Source organism: Solanum lycopersicum, chromosome 8 (genome assembly GCF_036512215.1).
Source record: "Solanum lycopersicum chromosome 8, SLM_r2.1".
In the NCBI taxonomy this organism is placed as follows: Eukaryota; Viridiplantae; Streptophyta; class Magnoliopsida; order Solanales; family Solanaceae; genus Solanum; species Solanum lycopersicum.
In genome coordinates, this window is record NC_090807.1 from 30327110 (window position 1) to 30335488 (window position 8379).

An 8379-nucleotide genomic window follows, 5' to 3' on the forward strand; every position below is an offset into this window, starting at 1 on the left:
GTTTGGTAATACTCAAAATAACTTATTTTAAGTTAAAAAAAACCTTATTTTAAGCCAAAAGTTAAAAGCTGGGGTATGGGTGCTTTTTTTGTTTTAGATTATAAGCTGTTTTAAGTTGACCACATTTTTACCTTTTTGCCCTTAATATTTTTATACAATCTCCAAATTACCCACATAACCTAACACATCTTTCTTCAATTTTTCCCTTTTCACGTGTGGATGATAGACAATTACTATTACTAATGAATGAAAAATAAAATAAATTTTAAATCTTTCAAGTGATCTATACAAATTATATAGTATTAAAAAATATAAAATAAGTTGCACATATAACTTAAATAAAAATTTATATTCCTCTTATAAATAATTTGTGATAATAAATAAATATGTGAATGATAGACAATTATTATTACATATGGATGAAACTAAAATAAAATCTTAAATCGTTCTTTGATCTATTCAAATTATATATCTTTAAAATCTATAATAAGTTTATATTCCTCTTATAAATAATTTGTGATGAGAAAGAAATATGTGAATGATAGCAAAATATAATTATTTATGGCTGTAAAATATAAATTAATTAACTTTTATTATGTTAACAACTTTTAAGGGTATTTCAGACATTTTGCTTTAAAAAGCTGTTTATCGGCACTTATTTGCCAAACACATCAACAACTTTTTTTTTAAACTTCAGCACTTTTATTCAAACACATAACTTCTTATTTTAAAAATAAGTTTCAGCACTTTCAAAAGTATTTTTTTAAAGCTGCTTTTATTAAGCTCACCCAAACGGGCCCTAACTCTTGCTGGTCAGGAAAGAGTAGTTATAATAGTCCCAGGGTTAGCTATAAATGTTTGGTGGGATGAGATAGCCTCTAAGATGAGGTCAATTCAATGCTCTCACCAGCTGAAGAATGCAATACGACCCAAACTATTTAAGAAGGACCTCACTTATGCCACATGAGCTGGGGAACGCAAATGAAGATCAAACACTTCAGGTGAGATTATGATCTCGTATAGTGAAGGAAGCCTTCAAGTTACATAGAAAGCAGGGACAAGAGACACTAGACTTTTCAAGAGGTCTATTGTGGGCTCTTTTGATGAGGGAGAAACACAACTTTCCTCTTTATCAGACATCAGGAGATGGATTGTAATCTCTTGGAAAGGAGTGTTTGGTATCAACACTTATGAGATGGCCAACAACATGTTCCTCTTCGTATTTCCAAACAGGTACATGGCAGAAAAAATCATACAGAGGGAGTGGAGGTGGGGGAAGATCAAATTTTATCTTCAGTGGTGGAACCCTGTAGTAGGATGTGAAGATTCCAATCAAAAAGCCAATTCCACTTGGATTAGAGCTTTAGGAGTACCTCTAATACTCTGGTCACTAAGAATCTTCACAGAAATTGCAAATCTTTGTGGAGGATGGGTCAAAACTGAGGAGGAGACGAGTTCGAAGAACCATTTGAAGTGGGCAAGAATTACAATCCGTGCAGATGGAAAAAACTAACCGAGCAAGATATTGATTGAGCGAGACAGGATAAATTTTTTTATCCCAATTTGGGTTGAGAAGAGTGCTCGATTTCAAATCTTGACGCCGGCGGTAGAAGAAAATCACTAGCTTGTCATACCGGAGTTGGGAGAGTGCAAGAAAGAAATTGGAGGTCTACCACTGTCTTTGGACCAACAGGTAATAGAGTTGTCTCCTATAGAGAAAGGACAAAACATATTGAAAAATTCAGATGGTGTGCAAATGAGGCACATGGGGCTCCCAGAGACAGGTGGAGTCTTTTCAAATGAGACCCCACGCTCATGTGCTAAGGAAGTGGAGACCCAAGTCTATTTTAGAAAATTTTGGGTCGGGGAAATAGTAAAATAAGGATTGGGCCTAATAGTGCAATTATCATTTTAAATGTCTTATTAGGCCCAAGTGAGGCAGCCTTTATTGATCCTTTATGCGCTAAAATAGAGGACCATGCTCTAGTCTTAAGAACACTCATCTACAACATGATACTACATCAAAGGAAGGGCATGCAGAACATGGGAACTCAATTATAAACTCAGGAGATACTTCGAACCCCCCCAAAACGATGGCGATGGGGGTTAGCACTGATAAAGCATATTTATTTCTGGAATTTCATAAGGATCAAAATACCACATCAAGCATGCAGACTGACAAACAAATTGAGGAGTGGGTGGTGGAGGATGTGTATCCCATACAATTGACATGACCTCCGCAGTACAAAAAGGGAAAGAGACATCTATGTGGGTAAGACAATCTTATGAAGCTGGAAATTTTTTTTTGGTATGGATTTTCAAGGACATGGCGAGGAATCTTTGGAGCTACTTATGCAAATAGATAGTTACAGACAAGCTAGGAAGTTGGAAAGTGATTCTATTAGTAAAAGGCCTAAGGTACAAGGGGTTCAAGAATTGAAAAGGCTGACTTCTGTTGATATTAATTTCAAATGTGAGGGAAGAGAGAGAGGGGAAAGAGGACAAAGTTTTACAATGAAAGAAAAACTTGTGTCCTAGAATGTTAGGGGATTAAATAGTGGGGATAAGAAGACATTTGTGAAGAGTTTAATCTTCAACTGGAAGGTTGATATTGTATGTTTACAAGAGTCAAAGTTAGAGGGGGAGATCCATAAAATAATAAAAGAGATCTGCGGTGGTAGATGGGTTAAGTATGCTTGTTTTGAACCAAGTGGCACTGGGGGGGGGGGGGGCATTTTGATGTTATGGGACGGTACATCACGGAATGGGAAGTGCAGGAAACAGGTTCCTACACCCTCACCTGCAAGTTTGAGGCAGTGCTTCAGGATTTCAATTGCCACATAACACGAGTCTATGCTCTTAATGGCAGAGATGAGAGAGAGCATGTGTGGGAGGAAATAGGAGCTGTTAGAAGTCTTTTTGAGGGACCTTGGGGGCAGTGTATGGAGATTTCAATATCATAAGATATCCATCAGAAAAGAGAATTGCAAAATAAGAACTCTAGGTATGATAGAGTTCTCTGAGTTTATTGAAGATATGGACTTTGTGAAGTTACAATTGGTAGGGGGTAACTACACTTTGTTTAAAGGGGACAATAACAATGTTGCTTCTAGAATTGATAGGATTTTAATTTCCAAGGTGTGGCATGCCAACTTTAGCAGAATTCAACAAGTGGTGCTACAGAGATTGTGCTCAGTCCCATTGCTCGACAATGTGGAGCTTGGAGGCAAAACAAATCCTATTTCAAGTTTGATAATTGGTGGCTCAACCCGGAGGGTTTTGTGGAAAAAATTAGAGTATGGTGGGAGTCTTTTGTATTCACTGGTAAGCTTGATTATATCCTTGGGTGTAAGCTGAAGGCCCTAAAAGGCAAATTGAAGGAGTCGAGTAAAACCAGTTTGGGCAACCTAGGGTTACAAAAGGTCCAAATCCTAAGTCAGTTAGCTATGTTGGATGCAGTAATGGAAAATAGAGTCCTAACAAAAGAAGAATAAGCAACAAAGGCATCTTTGATTATGAACTATGAAGAGCATCTTTAAAATGAAGAGATAGCATGGAGACAAAGATTAAGAGCTTTGTGGCTGAAAGAGGGGGACAAAAATACCTAAGTATTTTCACAAAACGGCCAATGCACACAAAAGATGCAACAACTTTGATCAACTGATAATTCAAGTTGACAGTGACGGATCCAGAATGGTTTTTATCTGAAGCTTTATTCAGGAGCCTTATATAGAAGACCTTCCAGCAACCTAATCAATTGTCCAATGGTCACTGAAGCTTAAAATGAACTCTTACAAAGGGAGTTTGAGGAGCAAGAAGTACTAGCATGTCTGAAGATATGTGCCATGAATAAAGCTCATGGTTCAGATGGCTACACAATGGGGTTTTTTATTAAGTGATGGGATGTAGTGATGAAGGATCTCATGGATACCTTTAAGAATTTCCATTCTCACAATATCTTTCAGAAGAGCTTTAATGCCGCTGACATTGCTTTGATCCAAAAGAAGAATGATGCCAAGGTACTGAGAGATTTTAGGCCCATCAGCCTCATCGAAAGTGTAATAAGTTGCTATCCATAATGCTGACTGAAAGGTTGAAGAAAGTGGTTGACAAGCTAGTAGATGCTCAACAGACGACATTTATTAAAAATCGACAAAAAATGGATGTCATTCTAATTGCAAACAAAGTAGTAGATTCAAGAATCACCCAAGGAAAGGCAGGAATTTTGTGCAAACTGGGAACAGAAAAGGCATATGACCATGTGAACTGGAAGTTTTTGTTAAACATGTTTGCATGTATGGGTTTTGGAAGGAGGTTTATTCAATGGATCAAGTATTGCATCTGTACTGTCAGATTCTCTGTCCTTATAAATGGTGCACCAGAAGGTTTTTTCCATACTCAAAGGGAGATGATCTCCTTTCCTTTTTATCATTGTCATGGAGGGCCTAAATAACATGATAAAGGTGGCCAGAGAGAACAAATGGCTCAGGGGTTTTGAGGTAACCATAACTCAAACCTCAATATCAAATGGCAACATGGAAGTCACTCATTTACAGTATACAGATGACACCTTAATATTTTGTGATGCTAAAAAGGGACAACTATTGGTTTTAAGATCAATCTTGGTGTTGTTTGAAGGAGTCTCAGCTGGAAAAAGAGTCAAATGTGTCCTATTAATAATGTCTGTATTATGGAAGAACTGTATTGGATTTTGGGAGGGAAAATAGGTTATTTGCCTACCATTTATTTGGGCATACCCTTAGATGCCAAATCAAAGGCTGTGAACATCTGTAACCCAGTAATTGAAAAGTGTGAGAAAAAGCTTACTAGATGGAAATGTCAATGTATCTCATTGGCAGAGTCGCTCTCGTTAATTCAGTTTTGGATGCCTTACCTACTTACCTGTTGTCCATCTTTCCTATTGGCTATTCCTAACGAGGTGATATGAAGACTTGATAAAATTAGGAGGGATTTCTTATGGAAGTGACAGAGGAAAATGATTCCACTACAAACATTTAGTCAAGTGGAACAAGGTTCTCTCGGGGGAAGAAACATGGGGGTCTTGGAATAAGGAATTTGAAAAAGCAGAGCAAAACCCTTAGACTAAAGTGGTTATGGAGGTATTCTCAAGAGCCTCAACCATACTGGGAAAAAGTAATTCAAGCAAAATATGGAGAGGAGAACAAGTGGATGACAAAGGAGGTCCTTACACCATATGGGTAAGCCTATGTAAGTCTATTAGAATGTTGTGGCCTCTCTTGTCGATCAATACGACCATCAGGGTAGGAATGACATGAAGACTTCATTTTGGGAGGATAAATAGTTGGGCAACTTTAGCTTGAAAAGTATCTTTCTAGAGATGCATGACTCGACAGTGAATAAACAAGCGAGTGTAGCTGAGGTTTGGACACAACATGGATGGAATTTCCAGTTTAGAAGGAATTTCAATGACTGGGAAATTGAGACTGTGACTCATTTGTTTGGAAGGCTGGAAGCTTTTACAGGAACAAGGGATGAACATGATAGATTATGGTGGAGCTGAAATAAAAAAGGCACATTCAAGGTAAATTCTGCATATAAGTTGCTAAATCAAGATGGACAACAACCTGCAGATTTGGAAACCTAAAATCCCTTTCAAGTGTCGTGTTTCACTTGGCTTCTGGCAAGAGAAACAATTTTAACAGATGATTATCTCAAGAAAAGGAAGTTCTCCATGTGTTCTAGAAGCTATTTATGTGGGGAAGAGGTTAAGACAGTCAATCATCTGTTTCTCCGGTGCATTTCTCTGGTGCAGAATAACATCTCCACTATCGAGGATTTTCATTAGGCTGAGGGGTTTTGCTTGGGCTATGCCTAACAGAATCACGCATCTTTTATATGGTTGGGGAGAAGTAGGAGTGGGAGCTGCAGATAAAGCTAGATGGATGATTGTCCCAGCCTGCATTTGGTGGTCTGTTTGGAAAGAAAGAAATGCTAGATGTTTTGAGAGCAAGAGTTTTGATCTTCAAAAGATCAAACTAAATTGTATCAGACTTTTTTGTTTCTGGTGCAAGCATATCTATTTCGAGGACACGGAATCCATTATAGATATCCTAGGTCCCTGTTAGGATTCAAATTCAGTTTTCTTACATTTTGACAAGCTGTAAATATGGTTTAGTGCAACCCAAGCACTGGTTTCAATAAATATACACAATGTTACCTTCTTAAAAAAAAATACATGCTTCCAGCTGCTGCTCAAATTAAAAGAAAAGAGAATTGTTTTTTTTAAAATCCAGTCTTTTTTGACTTTGCATAGAATCTACTGTCTTATTCTATCCACTTTGCCCCTTAGTGTTGTGCTTATTGGCTATTAGATTAGTTTTATTAGGTAACCCTTGCTTCAACTGACATTAGTATTCATTTCTTTTTATTTGGTTCTGGGCCAAACCTGAAACCTAGCCTGAAAGTTAACACTTAGATTCTTGCAAATCAGTTCTGTTGGTTCCTTGGTTCCCATAATTTAGTGGCTTTTTGTCAGTTGGAAATGTTGGATTCTTGAGAAGCCGTTATCTAAGCAAACAGCAAATGTTAACACAGGTTTTGAAGTGCAGGCAACATCATATGTTTTTCCACTACATGATATATTTATTACATCATTTTTCTGAAGGCTAGTGGGCAATCATAAAATATTAGATGGATAGTTGTTTTTTAGGATATGATGGCATGTGCTTATGAAGCTGCTCATTCTTCCCTCCTTGTTTCCTGCAGGTTCGGAGTGGCTTGAAATAATGGGTCTCTGTCCATACAGAATACTTCTGAGGGTACGCAATCTGCTATGGTGCTTGCTGCTGGCGTTATTTGTTGGTTGTTGTATATCCGAAAACCAGATGGTTGGATTCATTTGCAAAATCTTAATGAAAATCCAATTTTACCATTTCCCCATTGAATGATGGAAAATAGTTGTCAAACCCTATTGAAGAAATGGAAGGTTTCTATGGCTAGTAGGTCAATTACAAAGTTTATATAAGTTAAGTTTGCATGCGGTATAGGTTTTCATTTGGAGGAAACATGATATCATATTAGAAGATCTTAGGTTTGTAGATTTGTATTGAAAGGTCGTTTGTAGATTTGTTCGTTTGTTCGTTCATTTTGGTAGTCTTTTGCATGAACAGCAGTGTAGGAAGGTGAATAATTTATTTGGAAATAAAATGTTCTTTCTGGCCAAAGTAACAGTAGTATATACGTATTTTATGTCATTGGTGTTTGGTGTTTGATGATTCATCTGTATTGTATAATATACACTTCTACAAACGTTGTCAATTTGGTTGTACCGAGTATTTAAGCCAACTGATTTTGATACAAAACTCATGAAATAGTAACAAGAGGAAAGAGAGGCAATGCATGCAAGAAACTAAGCTAACTACAGTATAGATGAAAGCATGACTTGCCCAAGTTTCAACTGGGCATATTATTCACTCACTACACTAATCTATTTTGTTCTATAAAACTAAAAATGGACCTTCTCCTTTCTCTGCAATATATATCATGAGAAAATTAAGGGAAAGGTGTCAAATAAGTCTGGTTTTTGTTTTTGGTGATAGATTGATCAAGAGCTAGTCAAATCTTCTTTAAAATGTAATTGAGTAAATATGGAACCTAATTAACATTTCTAGAACTTTCTAATCTTTTATAAAATACAAAAAAAAACACTTCTATAATTCAAACCAAATCATTTTAAAAAAAAAGAATCTTTTAATCTTCTTTGTCTCTTTTGTTCTTTTCTCTTAGAAATTCGGGAATCCGTCTCTCGTTACTCTTCCTCTACAGTCCTCCATTATTTTCCTCTCCAGTCGTTAGTCTCTCATCTGTAATCGTGTTCAATTAGAAATGGGTAAGTTACTTTTTTGAAATATTTTACAATTTTGAAGTTTTTTTCTTGAATTAAAACAATAAAACATTCAGTAGATGTAAAAATTGAATAATCGACTTGATGGTGTGTATTATTTATTATTTTTGAAAGAAAATCAACCAACCCAAAAAGTCCTTATTTTGAGGAAATGTATATGTATTGTTATCATTCAGTGAAAATCGATTTTTGTTGCTATTGTTGTTATTTTTGTGGCTATTTTGATGATATGATTTTAGAAATATAGTGTTGTTCAGGTGTACATATATTTCATTTGTTGAAATATGTAGCGTATGTTGCCACATTTTAGTGATAGGTTGGTGCATATTGAAACAGTTATCATATGTTGTAACATCTCACTTTAGGTCAACAAAATGGTCATCTATTGCCACATATGATTCATATGTTGCAACAATTAGTACATTTGTGTCGACATATGATTCATATGTTGCAACATAAGATCTATATGTTGCAACAGAAATTTTATGTGTTGC

The 8379-nt window shown here is 36.2% G+C and overlaps 1 protein-coding gene across 5 annotated transcripts in view; it reads left to right on the top strand.

Annotated features, from left to right (window-relative positions):
• Window positions 1-7205, top strand: part of LOC101244688 (uncharacterized) — a 41561-nt gene extending 34356 nt beyond the window's left edge. For all 5 annotated transcript variants that reach the window (XR_003247755.2, XM_069288130.1, XM_019215282.3 and 2 more), the window contains one exon: window positions 6748-7205. The gene's annotated coding sequence lies outside the window, so the exon portion shown is untranslated. The remainder of the gene's footprint in view (window positions 1-6747) is intronic.
• Window positions 7206-8379: the final 1174 nt, after the last annotated feature.